This window comes from Stomoxys calcitrans, chromosome 2 (assembly GCF_963082655.1).
Source record: "Stomoxys calcitrans chromosome 2, idStoCalc2.1, whole genome shotgun sequence".
In the NCBI taxonomy this organism is placed as follows: domain Eukaryota; kingdom Metazoa; phylum Arthropoda; class Insecta; order Diptera; family Muscidae; genus Stomoxys; species Stomoxys calcitrans.
In genome coordinates this window covers 198138276-198158377 of record NC_081553.1, presented here as the reverse complement: position 1 = coordinate 198158377, position 20102 = coordinate 198138276, and positions in this window count along the sequence as shown.

Below are 20102 nucleotides of genomic sequence, written 5' to 3'. Positions count from 1 at the left end.
CTTTAATGCCCTTTTCTTTGGGAAAGGGTAGCTTTAATATCCTTTCTTTGGAAAATGGCAGTTTCAGTACCCTTTCATTGGGAAAGAGAAGTTTTAGAACCCTTTTCTTTATGGAAGGGTAGTTTTAGTACACTTTTTTGAGGATGTGTAGTTTAGTACACTCTCGTTTGGGAAGGTTTCATTACCATTTGCTTTAGGAAAGTACCCTTTTTTTTATAACCCTTTCCTTTGGGAAAGGTGGTTCTATGACCATTTCCTGTGGGAAGGGGTAGTGTCAGTACCCTTTCCTTTGGGAAAGGGTAGTTTTAGTTCCCTTTCCTTTGGGAAATGTAGTTTTAGTACCCCTTCCTTTAGGAACGGGTAGTTTTAGTACCCTTTCCTTTGGGAACGGGTAGTTTTAGTACCCTTTGCTTTGGAAAAGGGTAGTTTTAGTACCCGTTCTTTTAAGAAAGGGTAGTTTAAGTACCTTTGGAAAAGGTTAGTTATGACATACTTCCCCGTGGAAAAGGGTAGTTTTAGTACCCTTTCCTTTTGGAAAGGGTAGTTTTAGTACCCTTTCCTTTTAGAAAGGGTAGTTTTAGTACCCTTTGCTTTGGAAAAGGGTAGTTTTAGTACCCTTTGCTTTGGAAAAGGGTAGTTTCAGTACCCTTTTCTTTTGGAAAGGGTCGTTTTAGTAAAGGGTAGTTTAAGTTACCTTTTCTTTGTGAAAGGGTAGTTTTAATACCCTTTCCTTTGGAAAAAGGTAGCTTTAATAACTATGCCTTTGTGAAAGGGTAGTTTTAGTACCCTTTCCTTTGAAGAGAGGGTTGTTTTAGTACCCTATCCATTGAGAAAGGGTAGTTTTATTACCCTTTCTTTTGGAAAAAGGTAGTTTTAGTACCCGTTCTTTTGGGAAAGTGTAGTTTAAGTACCCTTTCCTTTGTGAAAGGTTAGTTGAAGTAGCCTTTCTTTTGGGAAATGGTAGTTTTACTGCCCTCTTCTTTGGAAAAGTGTAGTTTTTTACCCTTTCCTTTGGAAAAGGGTAGTTTTAGTATCCTTTTCTCTGGAAAAGGGTAGTTTTAGTACCCCTTCCTTTGGGAAAGGGTAGTTTTAGTACCCGTTCTTTTGGGAAAGGGTAGTTTAAGTACCCTTTCCTTTGTTAAAGGTTAGTTTAAGTACCCTTTCTTTTGGGAAATGGTAGTTTTACTGCCCTCTTCTTTGGAAAAGGGTAGTTTTTTACCCTTTCCTTTGGAAAAGGGTAGTTTTAGTACCCTTTTCTCTGGAAAAGGGTAGTTTTAGTACCCTTTATTTTGGGAAATAGTAGTTTTAGTTCCCTTTCCTTTAAGAAAGGGTAGCTTTAGTACCCCTTCCTTTGGAAAAGGATAGTTTTAGTACCCTTTCCTTTGGAAAAGGGTAGTTTTAGTACCCTTTTATTTTAGGAAAGGGTAGTTTTAGTACCCCTTCCTTTGGGAAAGGGTAGTTTTAGCACCCTTTTCTTTGGAAATGGGTAGTTTTAGTACCCTTTTCTCTGGAAAAGGGTAGTTTTAGTACCCTTTCCTTTGGGAAACGGTAGTTGTAGTATCCTTTCATTTTAGGAAAGGGTAGTTTTAGTACCCCTTCCTTTGGGAAAGGGTAGTTTTAGTACCCTTTCCTTTGGGAAAGAAAATTTTAGTTCCATCTCCTTTGGGAAAGCGTAGTTTTAGTACCCCTTACCTTTGGGAAAGGGTAGTTTTAGTACACGTTCTTTTGGGAAAGGATAGTTAAAGTACCCTTTTCTTTGTGAAAGGTTAGTTTAAGTACCCTTTCTTTTGGGAAAGGGTAGTTTTACTGCCTCTTCTTTGGGAAAGGGTAGTTTTACTGCCCTCTTCTTTGGAAAAGGGTAGTTTTTTACCCTTGGTTTTGGAAAAGGGTAGTTGTAGTACCCTTTTTTTGGGAAATAGTAGTTTTAGTGCCCTTTCCTTTAAGAAAGGGTAGCTTTAGTACCCCTTCCTTTGGAAAAGAATAGTTTTAGTACCCTTTCCTTTGTGAAAGGGTAGTTTTAGTACCCTTTCATTTTGGGAAAGGGTAGTTTTAACATCGTTTCTTTTGGGGTTTTACGTACTTTTATTTCCCCATTTTCCGAATGGAAGGGTAGCTTTTGTAATGTTTTCTTAAAAAAATTTTCCCAAACCCATTGTGCGTCCTATGATTAGATGCTGCCGAATGGATGCCGCATACTTTGTTCGGCCAATGGATTGTTGGCGCATTTTTATGACTAGATGTTGCATGTGTTGCACATTAGTTTTCTTATCTGTAATGTCGCTTTAATGTTGTTGTTGGCGGATTTGTTATTATTGCTGATGATGTGGCTCTTGGCTCGGCTATGGTGGCACTATGGCCACAACTAAGCAGGCTATGATCATTTACAGTTGCTGATGATGTGTCTATGCGAACATTAAGTTTTTTTTTCGCGATTTATTTATTAACTAAATTTTTTTGCTTATTGCATTGCTTTTGTTGTTTAATGTGAAAGTGTTAAAAAATTTGAGCGGAAATTAAAAAAATAAATACAATTTTCCCAAAAAATTGTTTAATAGGCAGACATGGTGGTTGTGGTGGTAGTGGTAGCTGGACAAGTAGTTAATGCGATTTTTGGCTATTTTCATTCCCCCAATCCCCTAATCTAAGCGTTTATTCCAAACAGTAAGCAAACACCGAATGTCCTGACTTAACGAATTTCAATTGAAGGCTATGTTCAAATTTATTGGCTACATGTTACGAGCATTGTTATCAGTGGTGGTCTTGGTGATATATGGCTATGATATCAGACTTAACATAGGCTTATTTGTTTTGCGTTTTTGCCTACTCAATATATCAATTTTGGAATAATAGAGCTATTAGTTGAATAAGTGATTTAACAACTTATTTATGTAACAAAAATAGGTAAACAAATTGCCATAAATGAAGCCTCTTAAAATGTTATATTACGCTTGTAGCGGGGATCAACCATGGTGATTTATAGCAATAACCAACAGCTACGAGGCAATAATTTTGAATTTTTGCCTTTCCAGCCTTTGTTAAAAAAAAAGTTAAAATGCGACTTAGGTTAATTGTAAACAATTTTGAAGCCTTGAAGTATGCAACACTTTGACGCTAAGCTTGAAATATTTCTTTGAAAATTATCCTTAGAAGGCTTGTATTGAAAGAATTTAGCTTAGCTTTGAATTTTGTACTTCCAATTTCTAAACAACAATTTCTCATAGAAAGTCTCAATAAATTTATGCTGTAGTTTGTTTGAACTGTCCCTAGGTATGTGAATTAAATCCACAGGGGGGCATTTTAACGTCACTCCTGACCTGACTGAGGTGGAACTTGATCCCGTCTACCACACAGACGATGTGTGGTAGACGGATCCCTAATCCCTAGGGGAATCAACTGTGCAGAATGGCCGAAAGGTCTTTGGAGATGGCATACGGCTGGGCTGGACCTAGGGGTCTCAATGCTAACCCAGAGTAGACTGAAATCTGCCTTTTTACGAGGGAGATGAAGTTGCGTCACTTTGACGCACCCCATTTTCTCCACAGAAGAATTTCGATAGCTGCAAACGTCCAATACTAAGGAGTGATGTTGGACAGAAAACTGAACTGGAAGTGTCACATTCGGGAGCATACCGAAAAGGCTCTCAGATGTTCGTTGATGAGCTGTCGAAATGGGTCTAAATCCGAGGATAGCCCACTGGTTCTACAGGAGCATAACTAGACCAATACATACTACGCCTCAGTAGTTTGGTGGACTGCGATGGTGAAAAAGTGTCCACAAGGGCACTGAAGACTATTCTAGATATCCGACTAAGTATGAGGCAGTTACTGCGGCTATGAGACTCAAGGCGATGGTAGAATGGATAGAGAATAGGAGCATGTCATACCATCGCGTTATAATCGAGGCGACGATAGAACGATAGACGTGGAAGGAATGGAGGAGGTTTCCCTTCGGAGACGCCACTTCGAGTTCGAGTGCGAGACACTCCTAACAAACGCACAGCCTTAGATTAACGGAGCTCTAAAATTGCCATCTGGAAGTTCATTCTTTACGGATGGATCAAAGCTAGAGAACAGAGTGAGCCTGGCGGTTTGCATTGACAACCCAGGGATTGAGATCTGTTTGCGACTACCTAACCATAATACGGTCCTACAGGCGAGGATCCAAGTGATCACGAAATGCTTCAGGTATTCATTTGCGTGGGCCGTCAACGTTAGGGAAATCCCTTCTTGCTATTCTTTGGTATCTCAGATCGCCCCATCGGCATGGGTTTTGTGGGATCGGACAACGCCCACAAGGGCACTGAAGGGCACTGATATCCGACTAAGTATGCCACTGCGCCTATAACACTTAAGGCGATGGGAGAATGAATAGAAAATAGGATCATTTCATCCCATCGCGATATAATTGAGGCGGCGATAGACCTGGAAGGTTTTGTGGAATCGCACGTGTATCCCTCGATATCGCGGGCAGCTTGCTTCAACCACCCTTAACCTGGGAACAGACGTTAATGTTGGCCACTCGTTATTTGAAGGCGCCAATAACTCGTCATGTCGAGTATCATTGGCACTCAGTATTTGCACAAGAGCCAGTGCCACCTGACTCCTCACTGAGACTCTTTTCTCAAAATCGCTTACTGCCCGCGGCCGCATTTGCACCTAATCCACATAAAAACAAAGCTTTCCGCTATCCGCAACGTCAGCTAACCTGAAAGAATGCGTCGGGTGGTGTGGTGTGTTGTAAACTCTAGAACTTCGAGTGTGAACATCTTTATGGACAGTAAACTGCCAGTGAGAAGACGAGGCTACTACTGAAAGGGAGTAAGAAGGAAGTCAGTTTAGTTTTTGGTGTCATAACGGGACCCATAGGACTACGAGCTCACTTATGCAGAATACGAGTAGGTGTGGCTGGTGATAGGACATGTGGAGAAGGATAGAATCGAAGTAAACTATTAAAAAATATGTCATTTGAGAGCGGATAGAGATAACACTTTGAAATGTAGATAATATGCAAAATGTCAAGGCCTCAGTTGGTCCGGAAGCCAAATGAACAAAATTTTCTAAAAAAAATTAAAGTTTGACAAAATTTAAAAAAAAAATAAATTTTGACAAAATTAAAGAAAAATAAAATTTTGATAAAATTTTATAAAAAAAAGTTTTGAGAAAATTTTAGTAAACAATTGACAAAATTGTCTAATATTACAAAATTTTACAAAAATTTAAATATTACAAAATTTTCTAAGAAAAAATAAATTTTGACCAATTTTTTTGAGTATGCTTCTGCACAGGGCGATTATGGCCAGTATTGGGGTCACCTCTGTGAAAGTGAATTCGACGAGAGGTACGCCACAATGCGGCGTTATTTCTTTGCTATGGATTCTTTTTATCGATAGGATTATCCGGAGACTTGAGACAATGGGGGTCAGGGTGTGGACTTATGCTGAAGTTTGCGAATACCCATTCTGGGATTTTAGACCCCGCTCTCGGGGTTACGGCGTCTTGGGCTTTTGGATGTGATTCAGGAATACTGAGTTGGTATGGTTCACGAAAAGGCGGAAGGTGCCTGGGTTTAGATTGCCCATGCTGCAGGGGCTGGCCTCGGACTTATCAGGGTCGGCAAGGTTCCTTGGGGTTATTCTGGACAGTAAGTTGAACTGGGGCATTAATCTGGATTTTACGTTCAGAAAGGCCTTCGCGGCTCTCTATTCGTGCCAGAGTCTTGTTGGGAGGAGTTGGAATCTACGGCCTAGATTGATGCACTGGCTGTACTCGGCGGTGGGGCGATCGGTGCTGACCTATGGTTGCCATGTCTGGTGATCTGTGACGGAATTTGCGGCGCATGTAAGGGCAAAAAGGCCTTTGCGGCTATCTATTCGTGCCAGAGTCTTGTTGGGGTCTGCAGCCTAAATTGATGCACGGGCTGTACTTGGCGGTGGAGCGACCTGTGCGGACCTATGGTTGCCATGTCTGGTGGCCTGTTACGGAATTCCCGTTGCATGTAAGACCAGAAAGGCCTTCGCGGCTCTCTATTCGTGCCTGAGCCTTGTTGGGAGGAGTTGGGGTCTGCGGCCTAGATTGATGCACTAGATACCCACGGCGGTTGAGCGACCGGTGCTGACCTATGGTTGCCATACCTGGTGGTCTGTGACGGAACTTGCGTCGCGTGTAAAACACCTGGATAGCGTGAACAGGGTGGGATCATATTTCTTTCAGAAATTGGAGGAGCCAAGAGTAATGAATGCAAATAGATTAAAATCTTTCATTCTATCATGAAAACGGTATGAGAGAGTGCATTGATGTAAAGTGCCGGAATCAATGGCGACGCCCGTTGAACTACTTGGATCTTAGATAGAAAGGCTATTAAGGATTCACAATGGACCACGATATGTCCCCGGCGGATACTTATACGCCTACGCCTGATATCATCTTCATCCAATCTAACCAAACCTTACCTATCACGCTGAACTCCTGGGTTCGATTACTAGGAAGAACATCCGAAATTTGTTCAGCGCTGGTTACCTTCTTCTTGCCATGGAAAAATTTACCCCAAAAGAAGTGTCGCAATGCCGTACGTTGTCCATACTCGGCTATAAAAAGGAGGTCTAGGAACATATTTCTGAATTAAAAAACTGCCCTCGATTTTCGCAGAACAGTAGAGCAGACGGGCTTGCGAAACTAGAAACTATCTTAACCATTTCAGGTGATCTGGAATCTGGGTACGCCTCTAGCGTCATATATAAACATTTATGAACATTCCAAAATTATGTGGCCTAATCTAGACTTGAAGAGGCCTGCCGCTTTCCTGACGCTGGCCAAAAAAGACGTGTCAATCATTGTGTCACGACAGGTCACTGTCTGATTGGAAAACATGGTGACAGACTGAAGAAGAAGCTGTGAGAATGTCGAGGAAGAAGAGACTATAGAACATTTGGTTTGTAAAGATCAGACCAAAACCAATTTCAATGATATTTTGCACAAATATTGGGACATAAAATAAATCGTGTCGTGCTAAATTTTGTAAATTGTGGCTACTACAGCCTATAAAAGCCATATCGGATATATATGGGAGCTATTTCGAAATCTGAACCGATTTGTATGAAATTTTGCACACATATTTGAAAGTCACAAGAAGCAGTTCATAGAAACTTTTGTAAAGATCGGACACAAATTGTGGCTTATACAGCCTTAAAATTCCATATCGGATGAAAGATATATATGGAAGCTATATCTAAATCTGAACCGATTTTTTCAAAATCAATCGTTCTTGGACCAAAAAAGTAAATTTTATGGCAGTCGGACAACAAATACGAGCTGTACCTTGATTACAAGACTACATGGACTCAAAGACGGATTGACGGACATGACTAAATCCAATCAGAAAGTGATTCTTAGACGATCAGTATAATTTTACCAATGGATGTAGCTCTTCTACTTCTTAGCGTTGCAAACAAATGAACAAAATTATAATATCCTGTACCACAGTGGTGGTGTAAAATGCAAATTTTGCCCATGACCATTCCACTAAAGAACAGGGCAAACTTTTCACATATCAATGAGTGCAGTCCGATTCAAGTTTTTTAAGCTCAATGATAAGGGGCCTCCTTTTTATAGCCGAGTCCGAACGGCGTGCCGCAGTGCGACATCTCTTTGGAGAGAAGTTTTACATGGCATTATACCTCACAAATGTTGCCAGCATTAGGAGGGGAAAACCACCGCTGAATATTTTTTCTGAAGGTCTCGCCAGGATTCGAACCCAGGCGTTTAGCGTCAAAGGCGGACATGCTAACCTCTGCGCAGTGGTGGTGTAGGGTATAAAAATTAAATGCTGAAAAAACTTTTATGAAAATAACTGCAAAAAAAAATTCACCAAATTTCCTAACAAAATAAATTTTTTGGAAAATTTTTTATTAAAATAAAATTTTGAGAAATTTTTATAGAAATTAAATATATGCAAATTTTTCAAAAAAATCATATTTTGATAAAATTGTCTTCAAAAATGTCTATAAAAACTGATTTTAACCTCAAAATGGATACTGGTTTGAACACAATCCGCATTATTACCATTTAAAACATAAACATGCACAAACTTTTGCTCTCCACTGTACCATAAATTGCTGCATGATAAGTCTTAGAAAAAAATCCGTTTGAGACAATTTTAGCAGTTGGCACAGTGAGCTTCTTGGCCTCTTGACAGCCATGCCGAGTATGGATAAGATGGGACCATATTTGCATATAGCATCATTCTCCCAACTGTAGGACTTTCGCCCGAGTTGCATTCGCCCCTATACTACCTATAAAATAAAATTTTTACGAAACTCTACCTCAAAACTTTCAGTCAATCCAAAATTAAACATAATCCACATTATTTCCATTTTAACCACAAACAAGCACACACTTTTGCTCTCCACTATAACTATAAATTTCTGCACTTTTATTAATTTGTGTAATAAACAAATCCGTTTGAGATAATTTCAGCATTCAACATAGAGGGGAAGGACGTACAATGCAATAACAATGATTGATGTCTGCAAAATTGAAATAAATAACGGCACCTTATTTTCTCGGCATTGAATGAATGGGCAGAACCTTATGTTCTTACCAAAAGTCAATTGGAAACGGTTAACCAAAGACAAATTCAAGAAACAGGTCGTTAACTGTTCTTTGAGGCGAAAAGAATAAGCCCCAAAGGGAAAAATGGCACTGCCTACATAACAGAGAGGCAAAAACAACCAAACCACAAACAAAATGAACAACAAAAGTTTTAAAATCTTAAAAAAAAAGAAACAAAACCCCAATTTCGTAATTCATTCTGTGGTATTTTTTGTCATCGTTATCGTATCTCCACATTAGGGAAGATAAGGGGTAGTATGGTGGTCTTTTGGTGTTCCTGTAAACACCAAACAATTTGCATGTTGGCACCTTTAATGCAATTTCTGTAGCTCGTTGTCCCTTTCCGATGGTTGGCCATTTCATTTGTCGTTTGTCTTAATGTGCCGCCGATCTGTTTGAGACTACAGTCTCTGAATGACTTTGAGCATGGCAATTCTCGTGCAGATTCCTCCTGTTCTTTACTACTCCCCAAAGTTATTTTTAAGTTTATGCCAAAAATACAACATTTTGCAAATATGTCGTTCTTCTTTGCTTTTTCTTAATCGCGGATGAGCTTCTTTTTTTGAATTCTGCCACAGAAACTTTATCAGCAAAGGCAGCAAAATGACTTTTAAAATTGCTATGGCAAAAGCCACGAGAACATATGGACCACAGTGGCAACAAAATTTGTTAGAAATTTCAAGAAATTTTTATTAAACGAAATTTAAATAAAATTTTGACTTAAATTATTTTTATTATTTTTTTTTTAATTTAATTTGGAGTTTTCCTACGCCAGACAAAGATATACAAAAAATTTTCCAAGAATTATTTGGCGAAATTTTTTATAAAAACCCCAAAACATTAAAATTTTGCTACATCTTCCATGGAAATCATATTTTTATAAAAAAATTTATTTTACTAAATTTTTCCCCAAAGGGCAAAAAATTACCAAAAATTTCTTCAAAATCTACTTTCAGTAAAATTGTTCATCAATTCTCTAAATTTCCCATCAACATCCCATTAAGGAACAGGGGGTACTTCTCTCACATCACTAAGTGCAGTCGGACTAAAGTTTTAAGCTCAATAATAAGGGGCCTGCCTTTTTATGCTGGATCCGAACGGCGTGCTGAATAGCGACACCACTTGGTAGAGAAGCTTTAACATGACAGCATATCTCACAAATGCAGCCTGCATTAGTAAGGGCGATAACTACCGCAGAAAATTTTTCTGATGTTCACACCGGGATTTGGACCCACGCCCTCGCGTCATAGGTGGACATGCTAACCTAACCTAACAGTGGACTCAAGTCATTTCAAAATTTGATAAATTTGTGTTTTTCTCACGAGCATTTCACAAATTAACTTCCCATGTTTATTCTCTTCCTCTCTCGTATCACTGAGCATGTCCGATTCAAGTTTTAAGCTCAATTTTAAGGGAACTTCTTCTTACAGCAGAGTCCAAATGGGTGAGAAGACCTCACAGCATTAGTAAGGAGGCAAACACAATCCATTTAGAAACATGCCAAATTTCTCTCAGATCGATATGCCAAGTTAGGTTAGGTTAGAGTGGCAGTCTTTTTTTCCAATCAGACTCACATAGACTATTTTAGTCCATTGTATTACCACCATGGCGATAGACCAGGCTGCAAGTGGATATCGAACCTGCGACCCCCGCACTGGCAATTCCGAGTACGCTACCAACACGGCTACCGGGCCGATCAATCGATATGCAAAGTCCCTTTTTAACTCAATGATAGGGGTACCCCCCAAAAAAGGGACGGACACTATCCTTTACCCCAATCTTAAAAAAGCCAGAATTCGAAGGTGTTTGGGGGGATTCCAACGAATTTTTGTTTTCATTCTTATGATAACTTAAAAAATTTGGTATCCAAAACGAATCTCAAACCCAATTTTAAGGTCCGCCCACACCCAAAATACTCCCCAAACTGGAGTTACCCACCGACCATGTCAATTTAGGGCTCCAATGATTGTATGTCTATTTTTAGGGCCAACTCAGTTATTGGGGCGACCAATCGAAATGCTAAATCCTATTCAACTTTTTAGCTCAATGATAAGGGTTCTAATGTTTACAGCCAAAGGGGGGACGGACCCTCCTCTTTACCCTAATTCTAATAACACCAGATCTCGTAGATGTTTGGGGGATTCAAGCGAAATTTTGTTGTCTTTCTTATGGTAAACTTAAAGCAAAAAATTTGGTATCCAAACGAATCTGATATCAAATATCGGGATTTAAAATCTGAGGGTCCGCCCACCCCCAAAGTACTCTTCAAACTGGAGTTACTTACCACCCATGCGAATTTGGGCTCAAATGATAGGTATTTGGGAGTAGAGCACGAATTAAAAATCGATTTTTAAACTAAGCGCCTGGATGGCCCTCTCATTTTAAAAGACCACAACAGACCAGGCTTCTAGTGGGTATCGAACCCACGACCCCCGGACTTGCTATTCAAGCTCTACCAACTCGGCTACAGGGGGACTAATCGATATGCTAAATCGTATTCATTTTTACATCTACAGGGGGGACGGACACTCCCCTTTACCTTAATCTTAAAAACGCGATGTTTGGGGAATTCAAACGAAATTTTGTTTTCATTCTTATGGTAACCCTAAAACAAAAATTTGATATCCAAAACGAATCTCATACCCAATTTTGACTCTTAAATATCTAAGGGTCCGCCCACACCCAAAGAACTCTTGAAACTGGAGTTACTTACCGACCATGCGAATTTGGGGGTCAAATGATAGGTATTTGGGAGTAGAGCGCTAATTTAATATTGATTTTTAAAGCCGAGCGCCTGAATGGCCCTCCCATTGTAAAAGACCACAACAGACCATGCTTCTAGTGGGTATTGAACCCACGACCTCCGGACTTGATATTCAACCTCTACCAACTCGGCTACCAAGGCGAATAATCGATATGCTAAATCCTATTAAATGTTTTAACTCAATGATACGGATTCTCATTTTTGCAACCAAAGGGGGGGAAGGACACTCCCCTTTACCTTAATCTTAAAAACGCGATGTTTGGGGGGATTCAAACGAAATTTTGTTTTCACTCCTATGGTAACCCTTAAACAACAATTTGGTATCCAAAACGAATCTTATACCCAATTTTGACTCTTAAATATCTGAGGGTCCGCCCACAACCATAATACTCCCCAAACTGAAGTTACTTACCGACCATGCGAATTTGGGGCTCAAATGATAGGTATTTGGGAGTAGAGCACGAATTAAAAATCGATTTTTAAACCAAGCGCCTGGATGGCCCTCTCACTTTAAAAGACCACAACAGACCAGGCTTCTAGTGGGTATCGAACCCACGACCCCCGGGCTTGCTATTCAAGCTCTACCAACTCGGCTACAGGGGCGACTAATCGATATGCTAAATCCTATTACATTTTTTAACTCAATGATAGGGGTCCTCATTTTTACATCTACAAGGGGGACGGACACTCCCCTTACGCTAATCTTAAAAAACGCGATGTTGGGGGGATTTAAACGAAATTTTGTTTTCATTCTTATGGTAACCCTAAAACAAATATTTGGTATCCAAAACGAATGTCATACCCAATTTTGACTCTTAAATATCTGAGGGTCCGCCCACAACCAAAATATTCCCCAAACTGGAGTTATTTCCCGACCATGCGAATTTGGGGCTCAAATTATAGGTATTTGGGAGTAGAGCGCTAATTCAATATTGATTTTTAAAGGCAAGCGCCTGGATGGCCATCCCATTTTAAAAGAACACAACAGACCAGGCTTCTAGTGGGTATCTAGCCTACGATCTCCTCAATTGTTATTCAAGCAGTACCAACTCGGCTATCGGGGCGACCAATCGAAATCCTAAATCTTATTCAACTTTTTAAATCGATGATAGGGTTTTGCAACCGAAGGGGGGACAGACCCTCCCCTTTACACTAACTTTCAAATAGATCTCGGGGATGTTGTGGGGGGATTCAAGAGAAATTATATTTTTACTCTTATTGTATTGGGTTGCCCAAAAAGTAATTGCGGATTTTTTAAAATAATGTAAATGCATTTTTAATAAAACTTAGAATGAACTTTAATCAAATATACTTTTTTTACACTTTTTTTCTAAAGCAAGCTAAAAGTAACAGCTGATAACTGACAGAAGAAAAAATGCAATTACAGAGTCACCAGCTGTGAAAAAAATTTGTCAACGCCGACTATATGAAAAATCCGCAATTACTTTTTGGGCAACCCAATAGCCTTAAAACAATCATTTGGTATCGGAACGGATCTGATATCCAAATTCGGGTTTTAATGTCTGAGGGTCCGGCCACACCAAAATACCGCGCGAATCAGAGTTACTTACCGAGCATGAATTTTACAACGATTTTTAATGACCAACGACTGGAAGGCCCTTCCTCTCTAAAACACCACAAAGCAGGACATATTTAACGACCATATGGCGTTATATGGGGCTCAAATAAAATGTATTAGACAGTGAAAGGAAGTGGGCCCTGTTCAAGTTAACAATCCATATCGGAACAAAGGAGACCTCTTACAAATCGATATGCTAAATGCGGGAGACAAGAGGGGATTTGTTTTGATTTCCAACAACTGTGCCAAGTAAGGTCTTAATCGGTTCTCAACCTCATGTAGCTGCCATATAAACCGATCGAGTATCTTGACTTTTTGTGCCTCTAGAGAGAGCCATTCTTATACGACTTCCATTTTACTACCAATATCTCTACCAAGACTAATTGATATCGGTTCATAAACTGATATAGTTGCCATATAAACCGATATCGGTTCGAGACTTCAGGTTGTAAAAAGATAAAATTGAATAATATGGCAGCTGTATCAAAATGGGGCACATATATCGAAAAGCCTAACCTAGATCTCTATGCTAAATTTCAGCGAAGTCGGATAACAAGTGCGCCTATTATGGATCAAAGACCTTAAAACGGGAGATGGCAGCTATATCCAAATATAGATCGCCATATTGAATGCGGATGTGGTAGGGCCTAACACAGTTCTCTGTGTCACATTTCAGCTAAATCGGTTCATAAACACTGCTTTTATGGGCGCAAGGTCTAAAATCGTGACTTCGGTATATATGGCACCTATATCCAATTATAGACCGATCTGAACCATATAGGGAACGGATATTAGAAAGCCTAACATAGGTCCTTGTGCCAAATTTCAGCAAAATCGGGTAATAAATGTGCTTTTTATAGGTCCAAGACCCTAAATCAAGAAATCTGGGTCTGTGTTTGACCCTTAACACGGATTTTGAAGGGTCTAACACATGCAACTTTCAGCGAAAAGGGCTAATAAATGCTCTTTTTATGGGCCCAAGACTTAAAATTGGGTGATCGGTATATATGGCAGCTATATCCAAATATATAACGATCTGAAACATATACGGAGCGGAATGATTTTGTTATGGGTACTACATTTTTAATTTCTAAAAGGGGGGGGAGGGGTGCTGTCCCACCCCCATACCCATTTTGGAAATGGGTGGTGCGATTCAAGCAAAATTTTGCTTACTCTCCTATAATAACATATAAACTAAAATTTGGTATCCAAATATGGGATAGGATGACTAAGGGGACCCCCCCCCCCCCCCCCCCCAAAGCCCACCAAATGGATATATAAACTAATCATGACAATATGGGGCTCAAATGAAAGGTATTTAGGAGTAGGAAACGAATCTGATATTCAAATGTGGGAATAAGTGATAGGGGGGCCGCTCCACCCCCAAAACACCATCTATGGCGGACATATTTACCAACCATTGCTGACCCTGGCAATATAGGGTTCAAATATAAGGTATTCAAGAGCAGGAAATATCTGTTTTAGAGCCAAGTGTTTTGGGAAACGCCTCATCCCATAAACTCAACTAAACCAGACATACTCATATACCGAAAATGGTAACATGGGGCTCAAATGATAGTTATTTGGGAGTATAGTAAAGCAACCACCCAAATGCAGAGATTAGCATATCCGCCTATGATGCTGAACGCCTGGGTTCGAATCCTGACGAGAGCATCAGAAAAAAAATTTTCAGTGCTGGTTATCTCCTCCTAACGCTGGAGACATCTGTACTATGCAATCTTAAAACCAAAGAGGTGTCGTACTGCTGCACGCCGTTTAAATTCGGCCAAAAAAAGGATGCCCCTTATAATTGAGCTTTATATTTGAATCGGGCAACACTCAGTGATATATGAGAAGTTTACTCCAGTTTCTTAGTGGAATGCTCATGGGCAAATTTGCAAATTTCCAGAGTGCCAACGTGATATCCTCTTTCGGGGCAAAGGTTCCGACTACCCCAATTCACCACCGAAAACAAATCGGATATATGGCTCAAATCGAAGAAAGTAGAGTACGAATTTCACACCCAAGTTTCGAGGCGAAATGCTTGCGGAACGTCCCTTTCCCAAAATCCCCATGGGAATTTCGGGCTCAAATAAAGGATTTTTAGGAATGGGTTTCATCTAACATCCAAACTTTAATGACCCAAAACCCTCCGAGCGATCTCATAGACCAACAAAGATCATACATATATGATTCACATAAAAACATTTAGACAAACGACAAACATTTATCACTTTCGCAGCATGGTATTTTTCCAAAGCTCTTGAACTGTCGAATCGACATTCAAAGGAAAATTTTGTTTCATATATATTATTAAAGAAGGCACAGCAGAGCGGGCCCGGTTCAGCTAGTCTCCTATGTATTTGAAAAAGTCATCCAAAGTATCAATGCGATCCATGATGGATGGTACATAAGATTCGGCCCGTGCGAACTTAACTCGTGGTTTTATAAAAACCACTGTGACTCCCTCTTATCCTTTACTCTTCGTCACTTCTTGGACGAAAATACAAATCAGAATGACTACTCAACGACAACTGCAGCCAAAGGCCTTTAAAGATGATGAGCAAATGTAACTCTCACTCGACTCAATGAACAACGCAACTCCTCCTTGAGCAATATGGCATGGTGAAAATTCTTCCTCATTTTTGATTCTTGACCATTTCATGGGGAATTGCTTTTGTGTGTGTATGTTTGTGGTGTGTGTGTGTGTGTGTGTGTGTGTGTGTCATCATAAACTTACTTCAATGCCTGACTGAACTAAATGACTGACTAAATGTCCAATTTTGTGACTGTCCATTTGTCTTAGAGTTATCTTAATATAGCTGCCTGCCTGCAACCAACTTCAGACACATCTGCTGCAGCAGCAACTCCACCACCAACTACATGAAGAGCATGACGTTGGTCATTGTAACCATGTTGATGTTGATGACGAGACTGCTATGCGAAAACTCTTTTTCTTAACCAATAAAAATTGCATCTTGACTCTCTTGTTGCACATACACTACTACTTCTGTTATGCAAACGATTACATTTGAATTTAGTTTTTATTTTAAATAGCTACACAGGGAAAAAAGCGAAATTGATGCCATCAACTTAGTTAAAGCCTTCACCATTACTGCGGTACAGGGTATTATAACTTAGCGCATTTGTCTGTAAATCTCAATAGAGAAGAAAAAGATCCACTCAGAATCACATTCTGATTCGATTTATCCCTCTATCTGCATGACTGTCTGTCCTTCCGCCCATTCGTATGTCTGTCCGTCCGTCTTTCCTTCCGTTCGTCCACCTATCAGTCCGTCCATCTATCCGTCTGTTTGTCCGTCCGTCCATATGTCTGTTTATGTTAATCCAATTATCGGATATCCATTCTTCTACCCACATCACGAGGACAAGCTGATGTATGCTCTAAATCAGTAAGTCGAATCAAGTCTTAAAAAGTTCCACAGGCAACCCATCAGTATCTTCCGCCTTGTGACTCTTTTACCGTGTAACTGTTGTGCCGACCGCGCTTTGTCTTGGCGGTATACATTCTTTGCCATCATCAGTGACTTTTTCTTGGATGTCCTCATCTTCGCCTGTATCTGAAAAATTACCTTTCCATATTCCAGGCACCGTGACGCAGAGGTGAGCTTGCCTGCCTGTGACGATGATCGGGCAAATTATCAGCGATGGTACATCCCTCCCTCCGATTCGGACTCGGCTATAAATAGGAGGTTTCTTATTATTAAGCTAATAGTTGAATGCATCTCCCATCCTTCGTCGGGAAGACCCTGGAAAGACTAGTTGACGTATTGTGGACCTTTCCATAGGCATGTGGCTATCAGCACCCTTACACTAAAGGTCGTGATTGGCTGCATCAAAGGGAATTTGGGTGTGAGCGATTTCACTCAATAGGCCCTTTTGGACATAGAAGGGGTTTTTAATAAAGTTAAGTTGGAGTCTATGCATGGCAGTGTAATGGATGTAGGAACATCTCCTTTTTTGGACAATGGGATTGATAAAAAGCGGAAGGGCCGGATTATCAACAAATCACTGGCGGATGGCTATATTAGGAACATTGTGACTAAAGTAACTTCGCAAGCAAGGGTTTTATCACCCTCTTTTGTGGCATCTGGTTATCATTGGGATTCTGAGGTCTATCGAGAGGGATTGTTGCCTACGCGGATGACGTCATCAAGGTATTTGGCCTATTCCTCTATTCTATTACGATCAGGATGGCCGTGGGCCAACGGGATTGGCATAAATCCCACAAAAACTTTGTTGGTACTTTTCACCAGGAGGCAGAAGATTGGTATTTCCGGGGAACTATACCGGTTAGAGAATATCGTAGCTCAGAGTTAAGCATGTACGCCTTTGATGCTAAATGCCTGGGTTCAAATTCCGATGGGAACATCTGAACAGATATTCTCCTAGTGCTGGCTAACTTTTGTTAGGTAATCAGCCGTGTAAATTTCTCTACTAAGTGGTGTCGCTCTGCGGCAAGCCGTTCATACTTGATAAAAAAAGGAGGTCCCTTATCATCAGCGATCTATTTCTTGCTAGCTCGTTGGCCGCATAGTTCTCCATCACAACGGGGCTCAGCAGAGTCAGACATTTTTCACCATGACTCAAAGAAACTCTTTGCACCTCTTTGCATTTGTTATCAGTCTCGACCAACCCTTCAACGCCTGTAACTTCTTGATCATCCTGAAGGCACAGTTGCCAAGAGCCATATACCATACAAAGCATAGATGGAAATCAGCAAAGCCATAATCGGCCGCAAAACCCAAAAGTGCCAAAGGTACAAAGTCGTATCAAAGGTACAAAGTGTTACCAAAGGTACTAAGTGGCACTAAAGATACTAAGTGACACCAAAGTAACATAGTGGTACCAAAAGTACAAAATGTACCAAGTGGTACTAAGTGGTACTAAATGGTACCAAAGTTACAAAATGGTACCAAAGGCTCTAAGGGTCCAAGTGGAACCAAAGGTACAAAGTGGGCCTAAAGGTAGAAAGTGCTACCAAAGTTACTAAATATATGGTACCCAAATACTAAGTGGTACCAAAGGTACAAAATGGTGCCAAAAGTAAAAGGGGTACCAAAGGTACAAAGTGGGACCAAAGGTACAAAGTGGTACCAAAGGTACAAAATGGTACCAAAGGTAAAAAGTGGTACCAAAGTTACAAAGTAGTACAAAGTGGTACCAAAGGTGCAAGGTGCTACTAAAAGGTATAAAATGGTACCAAAAGGTACAAAGTATTACCAAAGGTACAAAGCGGTACCATAGGTACAAAGTTGTACCAAAGGTACAAAGTGGTACCATAGGTACAAAGTGGTTCCAAAGGTACAAATTCGTACCAAAGGTTCAAAGTGGTACCAAAGATACAAAGTGGTACTAAAGTTACAAAGTAGTACAAAGTGGTACCAAAAGGGCAAGGTGATACTTAAAGGTATAAAATGTTACCAAAAGGTACAAAGTAGTACCAAAGGTGCAAAGTAGTACCAAAGGTACAAAGTGGTACCAAAGGTCCAAAGTGTGACCAAAGGTACAAAGCGGTACCATAGGTACAAAGAAGTTCCATAGGTACAAAGTGGAACCAAACGTAAAAAGTGGTACCATAGGTACAAGGTGGTACCAAAGGTACAAAGTCGTACCAAAGGTATCAAGTGGTACCAAAGGTTCAAATTGGTACCAAAAGTACAAAGTGACACCAAAGTTACACATTGGTACCAAAGGGACAAGGTGGTACCAAAGGTACAAAGTGATACGAAGGGTACAAAGTGGTACCAAAGCGATACCAAAGGTACTAAGAGACACCAAAGATACAAACTGTTACCTCAGGCAGAAAGTGGTACCAAAGGTACAAGGTGGTATTAAAAGATATAAAGCGACACCAAAACGTACAAAGTGGTACCATAGGTACAAAGTGGTACCAAAAGTACAAAGTCGTACCAAAGGTTCAAAGTGGTACCAAAGGTACAAAGCGTTACCAAAGTTACACAGTGGTACCAAAGGTACAAAGTGGTAACAAAAGTACAAAGTGGTACCAAAAGGTACAAATAGTAACTAAAGGTACAAAGTGGTACCAAAGGTACAAAATGCTACCAAAGGTACTAAATGGTGTGAAAGCTACAAAGTGGTAACAATGTTACAAATTAGTACAAAGTAGTACCAAAGGTACAAAGTGGTACCAAAGGTACAAAGTACTACCATAGTTAAAAGGTGGTACCAAAGGTACAAAGTGGTACCAAAGATACAAAGTGGTACCAAAGCTACAAAATGGTACCAAAGGTACAAACTGATATCAAAGAAACAAAGTAGTACCAAAGGTACAAAGTGATTCCAAAATGGTGCAATTTCAGCGCCCAAGAGCCACAATTTTTTTCCGATAGAGCTGAAAATTTTTACGCGGTGTGTTGTTATGACTTTCAACGCCCCCTGTCTCATATCAATCGATTCCCCAATTTGACATTTTAAGCCCCTAGAAGCCGCAATTGTTATACCATTTAGCTAAAATATCGCATGGAAAGTTTTGTTATGACATCCAACAACCGAGCCAAGTTTGATCGAAATCGGGATTTAACCTGATAAAGCTCCCAGACAAACCGATTTCCCGAGTTGACATCTTGAGTCCCTAGAAGCCGCAATTATTTTTCGATTTAGCTCATATTTTACAGGTTGTGTTTTGTTGATACTTCCAACATTCATGGTAAGTATTGTCTGTTACCTGATGTAGCTCCTTCTATTAAGGAACAGGGACAAACTTCTCACCTATCAACGAGTGATGTCCGGTTCAAGTTCAAGCTCAATGATTAGGGGCCTCCTTTTTTATAGCCGAGTACGAACGGCGTGCCGCAGTGCAACACCTCTTTGGAGAGAAGTTTATTCATGGCAAAGTACCTCACAAATGTCCCCAAAATTAGGAAGGGAAAACCACCGCTGAAAATTTTTTCTGATGTTCTTGTCAGGATTCGAACCCAGGTTTTCAGCGTCATAGGCGAACTTATTAATCTCTGCGCTACGGTGACCTCCTACTACTGACGTTGCAAAACCCTTCACTTATGATGTAAATATCATAAACAGGCGTTGTTGAAAATATGGACAACTTGCGGAGTCGATGTTATCAATATTTTCAACAACGTCTGTTTATGATATTAACTTCATAAATGGA